Source organism: Spermophilus citellus, assembly GCF_964194105.1.
Source record: "Spermophilus citellus genome assembly, chromosome: X".
NCBI lineage: Eukaryota > Metazoa > Chordata > Mammalia > Rodentia > Sciuridae > Spermophilus > Spermophilus citellus.
The window spans coordinates 76232150-76252176 of NC_138190.1; the positions used below are offsets into that span (position 1 = coordinate 76232150).

The 20027-nt window shown below is 40.2% G+C and overlaps 1 protein-coding gene across 2 annotated transcripts in view; it reads left to right on the forward strand.

The window, feature by feature from the left end:
- Positions 1-8700: 8700 nt before the first annotated feature.
- The window catches only part of ARHGEF9 (Cdc42 guanine nucleotide exchange factor 9), a 356264-nt gene continuing 344937 nt past the window's right edge, over positions 8701-20027 (forward strand). Inside the window, exon 1 of one of the 2 annotated variants that reach the window (XM_081276391.1) lies at positions 8701-9174. The gene's annotated coding sequence lies outside the window, so the exon portion shown is untranslated. The remainder of the gene's footprint in view (positions 9175-20027) is intronic. The other variant, XM_081276390.1, reaches the window with a different exon arrangement.

Sequence of the window (20027 nt, forward strand, 5' to 3'; positions counted from 1 at the left end):
ATGTATCAACATTTTTCGTTGTTGTTGTTGTTCTTTTCACTGAGTTGCATTCCATAGTTCAAATGTGTCATTGTTGGTTTAACTATTTACCTGTTAAAGGATATTTGCACTGCTTCCATCTTTTATCTATTACAAGTCAAGCTACCATTAACAAACTTTTGTGTGAACATAAGTACTTATCTGGGATAAATGTCCATGAGTATAATTGTTGGGTCTTGGTAATTGCATGCTTTCTTTTTTACTACTGTCAATTTTTTCCAGAGTTTCTGTACCATTTTGTATTTCCATAGCAATATATGAGTGATCCAGTTGCTTCCCAATCTCCCAGCATTGTGTGCTATCACACGTTTTTATATTTGGTTTTGGATATATTAATCCACATTGATAGGTAAGTATTGCTATTTCATCATGGTTTTAATTTATGTTTTCCTGATAACTAATGATGTTGATCATATTTTCATTTTCTTATTTGGCATCCATATATCCTCTTCAGTGAAATGTCTGTTTATGTCTTTTGTGGATTCACTTTTGTCTCCTTTCTCTGCTTAATAAGTTTGTATAAAATCCTCGAATGTCTTCCATAATTCCTCCCCTTCCCAAACAACTTAGTGGCAGAGATGTCATTAATAAGGACATTTACTTGGTCCCATCACTCTCTTTAAACATCTATTTATCACCAAATACAATCATGCACTGCAGAGTGACATTTTGGTGAACAACGGGTAGTGGCCCCATAAGATTATAAAGGAGCTAAAAATTCTTATCATGTAGTGACATGGTCATGATAAGGTTATAGTTCAATGCATTCCTAATATTTTTGTGTTGTGGTGATGCTCCTGTAAACAAATTTGTTGTACTACCAGTCATATAAAAGTATAGAGTATATACTTAGAGTACAAATACTTAATAAACAACTTTGTAACTGATTTATATATTTACTAGATTATAATTTTATCATTATTTTGTTTCATATTTATGAAAAATATTATTGTAAGCTACTATATTATACCAGTAGCAGCCTCATACATTTCATGTTTACCACATGCCCTGATTGCAGAGGTCACACTAAGTGATTGACCTATAGCACCTAGTTTTGTGTAAGTACTCCATGATGTTTGCATTAATGTAAACCCTAATTAATATAAGTCTACACCTGGAGGTCTAAAGAAATACAATCCACAATGTTAGGGGAGAATCAAAGATGAAATTTCTACTAATTCTGAAAGTACACATTAGAATATATCAACAAACTTCAGCTTTCTACTTCAGAAAATTGTTGTCCCCTATCTTTGTTCCTCCCTGAGAGGCTCCAACAGAGGCTCCAAGAAAGCCTCTTGGCTTAGGTGTGACTGTATTTTAAAATGATCTGTCTAGCTGCTATTTAGACATAAGATTAAATATGGGGGCAAGAATGAAAGAAACAGGAAGCTAGAAAGATATGTGATGGCTTACTTCCATTTACTCATTGGGATATAAAAGCCAGTCACAAGATTCTTCCTGGGAAGATCTTCAAGCTCTTATCACAGAATGAGTTTTAAAATTCTTACACTTTCATTAATAGTGGCCTTCTGCAGGAGCCTATTGAAATGAGGGATCAATGTTTTTGTAGTTGGCCATAAGCAATTTCAGAAAGTTGGGTAATCCTAGAGTTGAGGACTAAAATTGAGTTCTTTATGGCTGGGGATGCAGCTGGACATGGGCTGTAGATTTAGTGATCAATCCCCAAACTGCCTCTATCAGAAAGTAATAACTAAGCTACAGATTTGAAGTACTACATCTTCTAGGGGGTACTTACTCCAGCTGGAATTTCTAATCAGCCCCTAGGGGATCTTTGTACCTGTGGCTAAGGAAATGAGCATGAAAAAGTAACCTCCCTTTGTTTTCTAGTATATCTGCTATCTTATGTGATCAGATAAGCATGACAGTGCATGTAAACTGTTGAGTGTGGATGCCTGACATTCAATAAGACTCAGGTCAAGTCTTCCATCTGACTTCTATTTGAAGGAGAAGTATTTATTTAAGTGTATTACTGACCTTTGGTATACTTCTATAATTGTCATGTGGTAACTTCAGGCACAGAAAAGAAAAAAAAAGGAGCTGTATGGAGACAGGAAAAGCAGCATCAATGACTAAAAGAAAATCAAAAGATAAAAACTTGAGAGCAGAGAGCAGTTTGTGAAGTTTCTTAGGATGATGTAACTAGCAGAAATATCATCATACTTCTCTATGTTCTAGGCATCTTCAGCCTCTATAGGGAGTGTAGGGCAATCAGAGACAGCCTCTTTGCCATTACAAAGAGAAAGACACCCTCTCTGACTGTGGTATTTGAACAAAGAATTGAAGGAAATGGGGGGAATGAGCCAAGTAAAGAGGTTGGTAAAGAATATTGCAAGTAAAAAGAATAGTGAGTGAAAAAGCCCTGAGGTATGCTTGGCTTGTCGAGGAAAAGGAAGGAGGTCAGTGTGACTACAACAGAGTTAACAAGGGGGAGAGAGATGGCAGAAGAGTTTGTAGAAGTATCCAAGACCACATTCATGAGAGTAGTGGTTTTCCATTTTTGGCTGGCCATTAGAATCATGTGGGGAACTGTGAAAGTCTCAAGGTGCAGGTCTCACTGATAAAGAAGAGTGATTTTGCCTAGGGTGGGTTGAGGGAGAAAGATTTGATTTTTTTTCTAACCCCCCCCCCAGGTGATTATAATGTGCAGTTGGTTTAACAAGCTCCTATGTAGGACCTTGAAGACCTTTTTAAGGCTTTACTCTGAGTGGCAGAGGAAGAACTGGGAGTGAATTTTGAGCAGAGAAGTGACGAGGTTTGACTTATGTTTTAAAATGATCTATCTGGCCACTGTTTAGAAAATAGACTGAAATAGGGGACAAGAATGAAAGAAGCAGGAAGCTAGAATATTAGTGTGATATTCCACACAGAAGAGTGCCTGGGATCTAGGTGGCTACTGATAAAGATGTTTGGGATATAGTATCTGGCATGGGGCTCAGAATGGGAGGAGAAAAGCTAATTGACCTTGACTTTGAACTCATCTGTAAGCCTCTAAAGATATGTGGTTTGCTGAATTTAAGGACAGAAGTCCAAGTTTTCTGTGGTCCCTACAGAAGTAGCTAGGTAAAATCTCTCCTGCAAACTTTCATGGCCTGAGGATTACATACTAGAAGCCTGAAGTTATCTTGGGTAACCATGCTGCTAATAAATCAAGTACTAGGGACTTGATTCCTCAAGAAGAGTTGGGGGATTCCTTAATTCATTCCCCTCCCCCCAGGTCACAGGCATATGGTCAACTGCCTGTAGAATTGTGTGGCTTTATTCCTGTGAAATAAATATCTTGTCAGACCAGAGAAGAGAAAACATCAAAAGAAAGGACGTGTGCAAGAGGGCCAGGTTTGACCAAGCAGCAGTTTTCCATTGATTTCTATGGTCCTGTTCTTCATGGAATGTAGCAGGGCATCAGGCTTGGTTTCCTTTGTGGTTTTCTGGCAATGCTGGACAGTTGTTCAGAGATCAGAGAGGGTGGGGTAACTTACCATTCAGAAGAGAAAGCTAAAATAGAGGGACTACTTCCAGGACTTTGAAACCACCAAAGTCTCTCTCAGGGTCAGCTAGGTAACCAAATGTGAGGTTGACGAAGTGTGTTATTGCCTCCAATTCTGTACTGTTGACACTAAGTGTGTCTTGTTGTCATCTTCTACTCCTAGAACTCTCCAATGATGCCACCCTATTGTAATGAGGCTTCACAAAAAGAGTTGACAGGCCCTCATTGAGCTCTCTCTGGAGAACTGGGGTATAGAAACATTTCCTCTTCCCTTACCTATCCCAACCTATTCGACCACTTGCACACAAGCCTTTCTTCCCTAAATTATAACTGAGGATGCTATTTATGCAACTAAGTCATTTGTTTTATGACAAATTTGTAAAATACCCTCAGCAGTCCATTCCCATGGAAACAGATCTGGAAACAGCTCTCTCCATTACTAAAACACCTTTCTCAATGTCAATTTAAATGTTTTGGGAAAATAATTCATAATATCTCACTTTTATCATTCCTACTGAAAATTTCTTCTCCAACTCAAAGTACTTTATACTTGGAAGAATGTTTTGAAATAGCCTTGCTTTGCTTTCTTATTTTAGAGTGTATAGGGAAACTCAAGTCCAAACAAAGAAACTGATGTTCCCAAAGTCTTTTACCATTCAGCAACAAAGCCAATACTGGAACTCAATTCTCTAGGCACCTAAGCGAAGATTCTTAACACAAAAAAATGTCCTTTAAGATTTTGAAGCAAGCTAGTATCCTATATAGCTGTTTGCAGGAGAAATGTGTGACCTGACTGCACAGGTAAATGTATCTAATTACAGAAGGTGGAGATTGGAGTTTCATGAAGTGTGGACTGCTCCAATTATGCTTAACCAGGGAGGCTAAAATACCATGCATCTGTTTCAATGAAGGTCAGCCTTGAATGGAAGGTACAGGTATAAATCTGTTCTTCAGGTAACAAATGCACTACTCATGTCCCAGATGCCAATCCCATAGTTTTCTTAGGGTCAAGGAAAGTGCAGTGACCCTGGAGGGAAGAGAGGGGAAAGAGGGGAGAGATTGGTCAATATTATCAAAGACATTTGGTGGGTGCTTATGTTTTTGCGCATGAACTTACATGAGATATTGGGCCCAGTCCAAGATTCTCTAGTCACCATAAGCAAAAGAAGATATGTTATAGTTGCATCCTTCTTTCCCATCCTCCCTCTTCATGCCAGTGGCTTCAAACTGACAATGATTTCTTCCAAGCCCTTCTGTGGAGCCTCCCTCCTGTTAGCCCTCCACCCCTTCCCCATTCCCATCCCCCACCACAGACAGACTGCAGCATGGCCCTTCTCTACATCATCTTGGCAAGATGTAGCATGACTTTCAAGCATGGCCCTGCATAAAGTTAGTGATTAATAAATTAGGAGAAACAGCTTGGGCTTTGGCTAGCAGAACAGGCTGCTGTTCGAGGAATGTCAGAGGTTTCTAGATAAGAGTCTGGCTATCAGACAGATGATACTGGCTAGTATGAGCCTGAGTCACAGGCCTGCAATTCCTTTCAGGGAGGAAAGTCCAGAAGAAGCCTTGCATTTCTTTTCTGCAATTAATACTCCCTAGTCTTCTTCCAAGAAAATGAGGAGCTGAGAGCGTATGGAGAAACATTTGGCTGAGTTGTAGGATTTCCACTATATAGACGGTCATAATCAGTTTAGGATCAGGCCAAAAAAATGGGCCAAGCCAAAAATAAATCAGACTGTTAAGATTTATTAGTAAAATGGAGACCCTTCTTATAATTCTGGTTTCCTCAGATGGCCAGTTGTATTTATATCTACTCTTTTTAAAAAATCTCTACTGAAATAGAATGCACATATCATAAAATTTGCACTTTTAAAAGTATACAATTTAGTGTTTTAGTATATTTGATATACTACCATTATCCACTTCCAAAACATTTCCATCACCCTAAAAAGAAACTCCATAACCATTAGCAGTCACTCTCCATTCCCTTTTCCTTCTAGCCCCAGGCAAGTACTAATCAGCATTTTGTCTGAATGGATTTGCCTTTTCTAGGTAATTCATATCAATGTAAGTAAGAAATATGTGGCATTTTGTGTCTGACATCATTCATATACCACAATGTTTTTAGGATTCATCCATGCTATAACATGTATCAGTATTTAATTCCTTTTTTAATATTTATTTTTTATAGTTGGACACAATACCTTTATTTCACTCATTTATTTTTTAATGTGGTGCTGAAGATGGAACCCAGGCCCTGTACATGCGAGACGAGTGCTCCATCGATGAGCCACAACCCCAGCCCCCTATTTAATTTCTTTTTCTGACTGAATATTATTCTACTGAAGAGAGACACCATATATTTGTACTAATTCATCAGTAAAGGGGCATTTTATTTGTTTCTATTTTTCCCTTAGAGTAAAAACTGCTTTTATAAAACTAGGAGTGACATTTCAGGTTGTAACTCCATGTTTAACATTGTGAGGAACTGTCATACTGTACATGAAAACATATTTAAGTATGGAAAGGTTTGGATTCATTTTGTGTATTGATTTAGTGAGTATCTACAAAGAACCTATTCTCTGTATATGGAGATCATAGGAGTCTGAAATGCAATGCTCAGCATTTGAGACTTTATTTATGAAGCAATGGAAAACCATTGTAAACTTTTGCTGAAACATATCTGTATGAGGTAGATGTTTTAGGAAACCAAACATTGGTGCACTATTTTTCTTTCCTTAGGATTTCTGTTCTACTGGATAGAAAATGGAACCATAGAAAGTTGGTAATGTGAGAACACATCCTGTGAGGTACTCTGTATAAGGTGACTGGAGTAACCAATACCAGAACAGAGGTATAGAGATACATATATCTGCATGTACATGGGGATGTGTCATCTACTTTCAATAAAATTAAAATGTACTGATGATCTGCTCCAAGTGCTATTATTTCCTGAGTTTCATTTTCTGTACCTACTTCTACCCTCACCATCACTGATGCAGGTTTTCTTCATCCATCATCAAAGTATAAAAGTAGGGCTGAGGCTGCGGTCTAATGAATATTTGTTTACTTCTCAAATGGTTATCTCTCCTGGGGAAGTTTGAAAGACAAGATTAATCTTTATGTTGAGGACCTGTTGGGAGGCAAACAGCTGGATGAGATAACCTCTTGTGATTAAGATTTCAAGGTTTAGATTTGCATATGGGCAGAGCCTAGAAAGGTTCAATTTGTTGCTGTCTCCTCCCTCATTGCAAAGGCTGTTATTCAGCGCTGATGTTATTATTGTTGTTGTTATCATGGTGATTATGATGAAAAGAAATAATTATAGCAATCAAATATGTTTTCTTGTTGAATATGGTCAATATTGTGTCTGCCACTATATATAGCATGTGGGGAAAAACTGTCCCTCGTTTTGTAAGCCTCCAGTCTAGGCTCACCATGATAAGTCCTGTGGAAAGAGTAAATAGGCCAGACCCTTTCCCTAAGTCTGGTTAACCACCAGTAATCTGGTTCTGCCTCCCACAAGGGTAATGGACCATACATGACAATAGGGCATCTGGGATTCACTATCTTTCTTTAATTTGGGGAAGGGAACAAAGATTACAGAGCCCCTATTATGGGTCAGGCATAGATGAACACATTGAAACCTTTCTGAAATATTGTACAGGTGTTCTTCTTTTATGTCCATTTTATATATGAGGAATACTGAAACTCCATGGTGGTGAAGCAACATGCTCAAGGTTTCTCTACCAGTTTTGAGTTCTCCAGGTCCTCTCAGTCCTTCCATTAGATATTACATACACTGCCAGGAAGACTAGGAGCAGGAGGAGGCAGTGAGGGGTGGGAAAAGAGAAAATAGAATGAGATGTAAGGGAAGCCCCAGGCCTGACTTCCCATGAGACTGACAATCTGTTCTGCAAGCCAGGACCTAAGTGGCATCTCCTTGGCAACATTACAGGATAAACTTGTTCAGGTCCATTCACTGGTAGTGAAGTCTTACATTTTTGTCTTTAGGAAGAATTTTGAGGAAGTCTTAACTAGGGGAGTGCTGCCTCACACAGCTGCCTCCATTGCACTGATATTTTAAAAAGAGTGTGGAAGTGATTTGTGTGGCTGTCCCCCACCACCGCATATTATACAGTTTTATTAGCATAATTGCCAGGTTGATTATCCTAATCTATTTTAAAACAGGGGTGTGTCCATTAAGACTTCCTGGAAAATTCTAAAGTCAGTGGCTTTCCCTTACAGAGCAGGAGCAGGGCTCAAATGCAGGGTTTTCCAGTCAAGACGCATGACCCAGAGGAGGCAGACCTTCGTAGTTCTAGTACATACCTTGAAGGAGGTAGGGAAAGCACCCATTCAAGTTGCAGGGCCCACAGAACTCCAGCTGGCTCTTTTCTCAACTGCCCCAGGCTTGTTGATTTGAATCGTAAGATTATAGCGCTAATTTAAAAAAAAAAAAAAAAAGGTCTTTAAAACTGCACACTGTGATTAATATGTAGGGACTCTGCCTTCCTGGAGGTATTGCAATTGCTGCAGAGAAACCGATAAGTCCATTGAACATATCCGGGAAAATGACTGAGGACAATTGATTGCGCCCACACCTTCCAGTCCCCGGCAAGCCTGCCCCGCTTCCTAGGAGTGTGAGGAGGTTTTCCAGGAGGGTGTCGCGCTCTGCGGGGAGCTTGGGTGGAGGGTGCAGGTGGCCTCTCTTCGCAGCTTGCAAAGAGGTGGACCCCTTTGCTTTTACCACCTCATCCCTGCTCGCTGCCATTTACTCCTACCCGCTCAATAATTAGGCTGAGGAAATATTTGGGTTACAATTCCGAGCTTGGTTGACCGAGGTGGACTGCGACCCCAGTAGGCAGCGGGGTGCGGCTAGATTGGCTCTCCTTCGCATGGTGTGCACCCTGACTTGGGCGCCACAGCTCCTACCTTCTCGGGAGTGGCAAGGTCGCCTGAGACCGCCTCTGGGGAGCGCGGAAAGGACCGTGTGTTGGCCTCCAGCCAGCCTCCTACTGGCTGGCGGCAGTGTTCCGACCCCAACTTCAGAGTTGTGGCCCCTCCCCTCCCCCTGGCGTTCGCCTCTGTGGCTCCATCTTCCGCCAATTGTGACCCACAGAATCCGCCGCCCCGACGGCCAGTCGCTGGCGAGGAGCAGCGGCCGGGAGCGGCTCAGTCCAATGAAGGCCTCCTTGGTCCCTAGTAGGCGCCGCGTGCACCTCCGCGAGCGCTCCCAGGCGCGCTCATAAACCTGCCCTGGGAGGCGACGAGCCCTCCCCTCCCGAGGGGCTCCGCAGGGGGCTAGGGACCATCTAAACCGCGCAGAGGCTGTCTTGCTAGGAGGGCTGCTGAGGCAGAGAACAGCCGTGCTTCGTCACAGTGGGACTCCCTCTGAAGCCACCACCGCGCCAGAAGCCTCCAGCTAGCCCGCTAGCCAGGCGCCCCGTCGTCAGTGGCTCTGTCCGGTTCTGGGCAAACAGGACTGTCGCCTGCTTGCAGCCCCGCCACTTTGACCACCCCGTGGCACAGCGTGGTGGAGCGAACACAACTGTGGTGCGGACTCACCCACTAGCTGGTCCAGTGGTCCGACGGAGCGCTACTGCTCCTTCTTCGCTTCTAGCAAGGTAACTGCGAACAAGCTACCGGTTCTCTGCTGACTTCATGCGTACACCGGCAGAGGAAGGGCACGATTTTGCCATCAGCTCCTGGAAATTGGTAGAGACCACAGCTACTAGGGAACCCTGACAGGGATGGCTGGGACACGCCAGGGTAGAGCAGTGAGCATGGACGCCAGCCTACCACAACTCGGCCCACAGCCAGTTTGCATGGGTCACCAACCCAGTTTATGGATTTGGGATTTAGGATTTTAGGAGATGGAGTAGGGAATTGAGGAAGAAAGGAGGAGATGGTTGAGGAATTTAGGGCAGGGAGGGGTAAGCTGCTGCTGGCAGCAGAAAGCCATTGGTTTCTCTGAGATCCGGGACCTCAGGCTGCAGGAAACTTCAATGTTGTGCCAAGGTGTTGAGCTACTTCTCGGAGTGCAAGGAGGAGGCTGGGTGCCACAGGGTGAGTTCACCTCTGTTAGGCCAACTCTCTAGGGAAGGGCACAAGTGTCATCTTCCAGTAATAAATGTTATGATTTTGTGGAAAGAAAGACCATATCTAAGCTGCCTCTATTTAGAAAGATGAATCAGGTGTGCTGGAGGGCAATTTTGCAGTGTATCAAGGTGAGAGAAGGGAGGGGGACAGAGGAGCTCTCTTCAAATATCTGCAAAGCTATGAGAAAGTATTGTTTGTTCTGTGTGGTACCAGGAAGGAGAATTAGGATGGGTCAGAATTCAACAGGATGGGTACCAGGGGAAGGATTACTGTAAGAAAGCACTTTCTAATAGAGAAGGAGGAGGAATGCTTTTACTATGTGTTGGACACTTTACTGAGTACTCAGCATAAATTATCTCACTTACCAATTACCATCTGTTCAATGATAAAATGGCAGGGAGGTAGTGGGGCCCAGGTCATTAAAGGCTCTTAAGCAAGAAAGATGTTAAATAACCACCTGGCTTCCATGTTATAGATGATATTCAGACCTCATGTGGGAATTTGTGTTATGTGAGTAAGAGGTGGATTAAGGGGCTGGGGGATTAATTCAACGGTAGGATGCTTGCCCAGCATGCTTATGTCCCTAAGTAACATTCCTAATATGGCCATAAACAAACAAACAAAAATCATAAATTAAGGGATCAGTCATCGCGTCCCCCCCACCCCCATGGAGAAAGCCTGAGACTCTGGGATCTCTGGTCCAGACTGCTCACTGTATGCATTCTGTATTCATTTTTAAGGCTCAGGCTTGGCAAGAAATGATTACACTTAGGCAGCTTACAAAAGCTGCTTCTCAGGATAACTACTAGGTTGGCTGAAATGCACATTTAACTCTAGAATAATTGTTCAACTGAACACCTAGAGGGATATCTGAGCTTTTGAAAGTCCAGATTGTTTCAATGTGGGCAGCTGGAGCCACCTTCCTTTGACATGAAGAGGACATGTGTAATTTGTGTGTGTGTGTGTGTGAGTGAGTGGGGGGATGCCTCGTGGTCAAAAACAGGATGTTTAAAACAGAAAAATAGGACCCCTGCTTTGTGAAAGGAGAAACTATTCAGGGAGGCTGCAGTTATTCCATATCTCATGTTAAGACGATTTGTTGGAGCTGAAAGAGGCTTGCTCAAAGGAATTGAGAGGTTGTCACTTACAGGTGATGTGACATTAGGGAAGTCTCAGCACCTTTCTATGCCCCAACTGCCCTATCTGTAAAGTCAGAAAATTAGAATTTTCTTGGCTATCTCAAAGATTCCTCTTGACAATGTGTACCAATGTCAAATGATCAGCAAAAATAAAAACAAATGGGGTTGGATGTCTTGCACACAAACATTTGGGGGAGTTATAGGATCAAAACTCCATAATGTATTGAAGATGGGCCACCTTCAGGAGCAGTGCAATCTTGCCACCTTCTTTAATGGGCTAAACTGTCACTCTAATATCTATCCACTTGAGATAGGCTTTCAATGACTACAGTTTTTTTCTGAACAGCCAAGGTTCTGAATGGTAAAAATTAAGGGACCACTTTGAAGTTGCCTGCATTTTCCTATGGTAGCTGCATGGCTTTCTGTTCACTGCCAAGGTAACTTGGCTTATGGCACAAAATTTGGAGTATCTGCTGGTGGGATGTATTATGCTGAGCAATTGGACAAGAGTACAGAGAGGAGTAGTAAAATAAGCTTCTGCTCTTTGAGGGCTTCAAGTCTGTTTTGGGAAAAGTAAATATACTGATCATATTGTCAGGCAGAAAGACAGAGTACATTAGGGGTACAGAAAAGGCAGGAGCCTTGCAGAACAGTAAAAAAAAATATTCTAGACTAGTAGTTTGGTAGTCATGTGTTCTAATCTCTCATTGCCACCTAGGTGGCTCAGCCCACCCGGTGAGGCCTGCAACTTTAAGGCCTCCTAATGTTTAATGAGCATTTCCAGTTTGGGTGAGTCCTCAAGATATATTAATGGTTGGCCATGAAGGATTCTTGGTAACATTTACACTAACAATGCTGAATGCAGAGACTGAGGCAGAGCTTTCCTGGGCAAATGAATAGGAGGCAAGGAGGTGCTGGACACACCAGGGGCACCTAATGACTCATGTAACTACTGAACCAACCAGGTAATATAGAGATCAAGGTCGCAAAGGAGGCCTTTGAATACTATGCCCAGGTATTCTGGACTTTTTTTCTTAAAAGACAATAGCAACCATGCCTGAATTGTCTGGGAGTTGTTGTAGGACAAATAGTCATGAGACTTAAGAGCTTCCTGTAATGAATTATGTTTTACCCAGTTTCCATTTTTAATCTGCCAATTTTCAGGCATTCAAGGACAACTTAAGCAAATGACTTGCTGATGGTAGACAGTGCCTACCAATGTCAATGGAGAAGAAACATGATAGAGTGTAGTAGTCCATCTTTGAGATAGCTGCTGGGGAACTGGGCATGGATCTGGTCTTTTGCTAGGAAAAAGGGTGACTGGTCAGTAGATTGAGTGTTATCCTCATTGCCTGTCTGAGGCTGATGGACAGAGATTGGGGGGAGGGAAGAGAAAGGGAATCTCTTAGATCTTGTGACTCATTAAGAAAAAGAGTTTGAGACTGCCAATGGGTTCAAGAATGGATCCAGATTCTTTATTTTAATTTTATTTTATTAGTTCCTCTTAGTTATATAAGAGGGTAGAATCCATTCTGATAAAATTATACAAGCATAGGATATATTTTATTCTAATTAGGATCCCATTCTTTTTTTTTTTTTAAAGAGAGAGTGAGAGAGGGAGAGAAAGAAAGAGAGAGAGAGAATTTTAATATTTATTTTTTAGTTATTGGCGGACACAACATCGTTGTTTGTATGTGGTGCTGAGGATCGAACCCGGGCCGCATGCATGCCGGGCGAGCGCGCTACCACTTGAGCCACATCCCCAGCCCCTAGGATCCCATTCTTATGGGTGGGCATGATAGTGGGATTCATTTAGGCATTTTGTTATGTGTACATAGGAAAATTATGTTAGATTCATTCTACTGTCTTTCCTATTCCTATTCCCCTTCCCTTACTTTTGTTTCCTTTTGTCTAATTTACTGAACTTCTCTTCTACCACTCCTAGCCTTTTATTGTTGTTTAGCTTCCACAAATCATTGAAAACATTCAACCTTTGGTATTTTGGGGATTGGCTTAGTTCATATATCTTGATAGTCTCTACATCCATCCATTTACTGGAAAATGTCATAAAGTCACTATTCTTTATGGGTGAGTAAATTCCATTGGATATAAATACCACAATTTCTTTAACCTTTAATCAGTTGACGGGCATCTAGGTCAGTTTCATAGCTTAGCTATTCTGAATTTTACTGCAATAAACATTGATGTGGCCGTGTCACTGTAGTATGCTGATTTTAATAATTTGGGTATATGTCAAGGAGTGAGAAAACTAGGTCAAATGGTGGTTCCACTCCTAGTTTTTTGAGGAATCTCCATACTGCTTTCCAGAGTGCTTGCAACAATTTGCAGTCCCACCAGCAATGTATGAGCATTCCATTTTCCCCATATTCTCACCAACATTTATTTTTATTTGTATTCTTGATAATTGCCATTCTGCCTGGAGTGAGGTGGAATCTCAGTGTAGTTTTAATTTGTATTTCTATAATTTCTCGAAAAGTTGAACATTTTTTCACATATTTGTTGATCATTCATATTTCTTTTGAGAAGGATTTGTTCAGTGTGGATCCAGATTTCTAAGTTGGAGCTGATGATATTGAAAAAAGTCCAGCCAATCATACTTAAGAAATGGAAAGAAACATGGTCTTGGAGTCATGAGAGTGGTTTGATTAAAAGTTGATCTGGGGGCTGCCGTTGTGACTCAGTGGTAGAGTGCTTGCCTTGCATGTGTGAGGCCCTGGGTTAGATCCTCAGCACCATATAAAAATAAATAAAATAAAGGTATTGTGTCCATCTACAACTAAAAAAATGTTTAAAAAGTTGATCTGGAAGATTCAACAGATCTTTTCCAGCTCTAAAGGTCTATGAAACTATTATGCAATTTTGACCCTCCATGGATAAGTCTATTTTAGACTCAGAGACTTTGTTGAGAATTGAAGTAATAAGGATAGGAACTATTTTGAACTGAGGGCTTAAAAAACATCTTAATATACCATCTCACTCCAGCAAGATTGGCAACCATTAGGAAGTCAAACAACAACAAGTGTTGGCGAGGATGTGGGGAAAAGGGTACACTTGCTCATTGTTGGTGGGACTGCAAATTGGTGCAGCCAATTTGGAAAGCAGTATGGAGATTTCTTGGAAAGCTGGGAATGGAACCACCATTTGACCCAGCTATTCCCCTTCTCGGTCTATTCCCTAAAGACCTAAAAAAGAGCATGCTACAGGGACACTGCTACATCGATGTTCATAGCAGCACAATTCACAATAGCAAGACTGTGGAACCAACCTAGATGCCCTTCAATAGATGAATGGATAAAAAAAATGTGGCATCTATACACAATGGAGTATTACTCTGCATTAAAAAATGACAAAATCATAGAATTTGGAGGGAAATGGATGGCATTAGAGCAGATTATGCTAAGTGAAGCCAGCCAATCCCTAAAAAACAAATGCCAAATGTCTTCTTTGATATAAGGAGAGTAACTAAGAACAGAGTAGGGACGAAGAGCATGAGAAGAAGATTAACATTAAACAGGCATGAGAGGTGGGAGGGAAAGCGAGAGGGAAGGGAAATTGCATGGAAATGGAAGGAGACCCTCATGGTTATACAAAATTACATACAAGAGGAAGTGAGGGGAAAGGGAAAAATAATACAAGGGGGAGAAATGAATTACAGTAGAGGGGGTAGAGAGAGAAGAGGGGAGGGGAGGGGAGGGGAGGGGAGGGGGGATAGTAGAGGATAGGAAAGGCAGCAGAATACAACAGACACTAGTATGGCAATATGTAAATCAATGGAAGTGTAACTGATGTGATTCTGCAATCTGTATACAGGGTAAAAATGGGAGTTCATAACCCACTTGAATCAAAATGTGAAATATGATATTCAAGAACTATGTAATGTTTTGAACAACCAATAATAAAAAAAATCTTAATATTTTAGGTGGAATTAGGTGGAGAAGAGAAGGGATCAGAGGATATATATAAAGTTATCCCCATTTTGTAGTTTCTGGGGCAGTGGCCTTGTTTTGCTAGATATTGTTGTCTTTGGAAAATTATATTCTTTCATCCAAGGCTGCTGCTTTGTAGGTCATATCAAAGAGATGAATCCTTTGGATATTTCCTTTTTTTTTAAAGAGAGAGTGAGAGAGGAGAGAGAGAGAGAGAGAATTTTTAATATTTATTTTTAGTTCTTGGCGGACACAACATCTTTGTTGGTATGTGGTGCTGAGGATCGAACCCAGGCCGCACGCATGCCAGGCGAGCGTGCTACCGCTTGAGCCACATCCCCAGCCCCTGGATATTTCCATTTTTTAACCCCATTTTTTCTTTCTCCTTTCTTCCCATCCTCCACCAATACTTTTCAGATTTTTAGTGGCTATTACTCTGCCTAGAACACCTGACAGATTATGGCTTTTCTTCTCTTTCTACGTGCAGAGAGCAGTTCCTGAGCTCTTTCTTTTGTGTCTACCAAGAGAACACCTAAATCATTTTCATCTTCCCTTTTCTGGTACTGATAGCACAGAACTCCATCCCCAATTTATTTAGCTGCTAAGTCTTTATAGTCAATGATGATAATGTTTTATTGTATTTTAAAAAATAAGAGAAATACTATGAGTTAATTTTGATATACCTCAGAAAATAAGATGGATAGATGACTGGAAAAGATAAATGATCAATAAATAATAGACAAATCAGTGACACATGTTTAATAAAATATTGGGACATTAAGTAATGTGAAAATATGTGGTAAATAATCCCAAGTAAACACAAGTACACAAAATAAAAGTAAAGAAAATTTAGTTTTATCCTTATCACCATTTTAAATTTCTCTTCCTAGAGACTACCACAGATCACAGTTTTCTGTATCTTCTTCTAGTCCTTTTCATTTGTGCATCTAACTATATATATATATATATATATATATATATATATATATATATATACATTTATATAGTTAATAACATTATTTATTCTTTTTATTTGTTCTTTTTAGTTATGTATAACTATTTTCACATATTTGAACAAACAAAGAATATATCATTTTCTAATTAGGATTCTAGTCTTGTGGCTATACAAAATGTTGAGATTCACTGTGGTGTATTCATATATGTACATACTAAAGTTATCACAGATTCATTCCACTATTTTACCTCATTTTTTTTTCAGGTACCAGGAATTGAACTCAGGGGCACTCAGCCACTGAGCCACTTCCCCAGCCCTATTTTGTATTTTATCTAGAGACAGGGTCTCCCTGAGTTGCTTACCACCTTGCTGTTGCTGAGGCTGGCTTTGAACTCGCAATCCTCTGGTCTCTTTCCTAGCTGCTGGGATTCCAGGTGTGCGTGGCACTTCATTCTTTTTAAATTTAAATACATTGCACTTTACATTTGATTCTGCAATTTGCATTTTTTCCACAATGTATATTGGAAATCTCTTTACATCGATGTATGAAATTGCCTCATCTTTTAAAACAGCTGTGTAATATTTCATAGTATGAGTATGCATTAAAACTTTCTTTCTTGGTGGAAATTTAGGTGATTTTCAGCTCTTCCCTGTGGCATACAGAGTTTTAGGGTATTTCTTTGATGATTATCTGTGAACATGTGACCACCTATTTCAGCAGAGAAAATTCCTAGAATCTGAGTTATTGTGCCAAAAGTGTTATGCCTTAAAATACAGCCTCCCTTCCCAATTTCCATTTTTATTATGGACATTGTCAAACATACAGAACAGTTTAAAGAATTTTATAGTGTGCACCCATATATCTACTACCTAGATACTATCATTAACCTATAAATTTATTTGCCTTATCATATATACATGCATTCATTCATTTATACATTCAGCAAGCCATCTTTTAATTTGCACATATATTATGATTGAAATAATATATATGACAAATATATAATAATCATATTTTCTGTACTATTCTAGAGACTGAACATATGAAAATGTTTACTGGCAATTTATATTTCTTTTACTGTAAATTGTCTCTGCATATTATTTTGCCTATTTGTGACTTGTTTGTGTTTTCACATGAATTTGTGGAAGATCTTTATTTTGTAACATACCTACATGTTGATGATTCTGCAGGGCTTATGAGATTTATGAGATTCCCACCAAATACTATTATCGCTGATTGAAACCCTTTGAAACCACTTCCTACCCTCTTCTCTTCTCCTACCTCATGCTGTCTTTATGATCAGAGAAATTTCTGAAAATAAATCTGATGGTGTCACTCTCCTGTTTAAAGCCTTTCAAATGGACCCTCATTGCTTAAGAGAGTTCAGACGCTCAAGCCTTAACTCTTACTCTATCTTGACATCAACCTGCCTTTTTATTTCTACTATTTCCACTCTGGTTTGAAATTTTGTACAGCCATGGTAGAACACACTTGTAATCCTAGTGCTTTGGGAGACTGAGACAGGAGGAGCTCAAGTTCAAGGACAGATTTGGCAACCTAGGGAAACTTGTCTCAAAATAAAAAAAAATAAAATAAAAAGAGTTGGGGATATACCTCAGTGGTAGAAGGCCCCTGGGTTCAATCCCCAGCACCACAAAACAAAACAAAACAAAAAATCTTGTGCACCAGCCAAATTTAGTAAGTTGTGTTTCTTCATATTCATAATACACTTTCCTCTTCCTTTCTTGCTTTTTCTCAGCATTTCTACCTAAAATATTTTTGACTCTCCTCATCATTACATGGCCAAGGTTAAGATTCAGATTAAAATGTCACTTCTTCCATGCAGAGTATCCTCCTTCAAAAAGAGTGTACTTACAAGGAAACTTTTTTTCTCCCTCTTTTACTCTTTTCCCATTTCCCTCTCTCTGTAACCTTCCTCCATTTCTTCTTCATGTACACACACACACACACACACACACACACACACACACGTGCACACACACACACAAAGCTAGCTATCATTGTCTACTTTGGTTCACATATTTATTGTGTTTTTTCTGTTTTGTATCCCTTTAAGAGCCTTAACTATTAGGTCCTAATAAAAATAACAAATTAATGGATTTAGTTTGAAAATAAGCATAGATGGGGCTGGGGTTGTAGCTCCATGGTAGCGTGCTTGCCTAGAGTGTGTGAGGCACTATGTTCAATCCTTTGCACCACATAAAAATAGATAACATAAAGTTATTGTGTCCATCTTCAACTAAAAATTTGAAGTAAGAAAATAAGCATGGACCTACATATCAAAGGAGTAGAATTCCCATATTTGCCTTACAATCCTTGGTTTATCTGAAGATTTCAGGGTAGAGTGCAATAGCAGTGAGGGAGGGGTAGAACAATCAGCTTGTGTTTGGTGCTGACAGATCTGCTTTCTCTATGATAGGTGATATGAAATGCATAACGAAGTAAAGAAGGGGTATGGATAGGATTCATAAAATACTACTACACTATTCGTACTTTGGGTGTTGCTGATATGCCAGAGTCATTCTGAGTATAAGGTGGGTGAAGCACTATGTTTTGCATCTTGAACAAGCTGCTCCCCTGCTCTGAGCTTCAGGTTCTCATTGGGCAAATAATGGGAAAATAATACTGATATTGTCACAGGAAAGAACAATTAAATGCATTATGGTACCACACAGTTTTAAAAGAACTAAAATGCTGTATAAGCCTGAAGTATTTCTGATTGTAATAATATTTTGTGGTGACTGGTCCAGAGATCTGAGTTCCATACCTGGCCTTGCTCTAGCTTCACACATGTCTTTGGATAAGTACCTTGCTCTCTCTGGGTTTTTATTTGTCATCTGTAACAATGAATTGAACTGGAGCTATGATTTTCATAAAAAGCCAATTTCCATAGAAGCACAGTATGCTCATGGTGGAACTTAGGCTCTGAGATCATCTTCTCATCTTGGGCTTTAGAGGTATTCTAGACTAAGCTAAATAATCTCTAAGGGTCCTTCTAGTTCTCATATTCCTGTAAGTCTGTCCATCCAGAAATTTCTATCAACACAACTGTTTTCTAGGTGAAATGTAGGAGAGAAACACAAAACTGGCTCTTCTTTCCTTCTCACCTAGTCTTAGGCCCTCAGTCATACTACTTTTCTAGTACTTGTGCCCTCCCATTTTTCACCAGGGACTATAGCCTGTCTCCCAGGGTAAGCTGTTATTTTGGGGGATTATTCTCAGACACCAAGGCCATTGCTGATGCCTGAAGTCTAACTTTTCTTTATGAGCAATCTTAGAAGGCTGTGGGGGCAGTGGCCAATGGTGTGGGACAGTCTGAGTTACCATGGTCTTTTCCTTCTTTTTATGCCCCCTACTGGAGCCACAACCTTTTGGGTTGTTGGGGAGAAGCAGAATCAAATGACACATGTGGCCTATAGGGTTTGTTATATGTTCCCCAAGTTTTATTCTCAGGTGTTAAAAATGTATATTGTATCCAAAGTCATTCCTGGATTTTTGGACCTATGAGTAGATGGTACCAGTCCTTGCCTAGCACCTAAACCAAACTAAATGTAGCCTTCAAGCTGCCCTTCTAAACCAGGATGTCTTTTCATTTCCTTATTAATTTTTATTAGGACACATGAGTCTTAGAAAACTTAGTTGAAGATTACAATTGGATAAAATCTAACTGAACTCCAGAAAATCTTATTGAGGATCACATACAATTAAACGGCACAGCTTAGTCCATTTTAAACAGATTTTTTTTTTTTTAATTTAAACAAGTGCAGGGGATGGAAAGATGTATTCTGCAGAATGAAATTCTTCCCAATTATTCTTCAGTCCACATAACAGCCAGTTAATAGAGGAGAGAAACAGAGATGAGAGAGGGAGAAGACAAGAGATGGGCTAAGCAAGAGTGGATGAAAATCAGCCTGTGACACTGGCTCTCACAAAGAATTTTGAAGATCTTAAATTGCTCTTTGTTCTTGAGCTTTCAGAGCTGTGCTCTGAATGAGAGGGAAATTAGTCATAACAGCTCATCAGAAGCGGTGATCAGAACACCCTCACCCTAGACTGTCTGGTCCCCTAGAAGTAACCTCCCTGCCACCACCAACCTATTATTCACTCTCTTGGTGCTTTCATAGCTACCACTCTGCAAGTTAGACTGGGGTCTTTTTGGGTAGGAATCAAGGGCTGGGTCATTGGAAGATGAGGATGGATAGGGAAGGTTAGATGATCATCAGACTGAGAATGTTGAAGCCTAAGTTAAAGAAGATAGTACAGTCTGCTCTTTGCTCTTCATGACCCTATTATTGGGTAACTGTTGAGGGTTGAG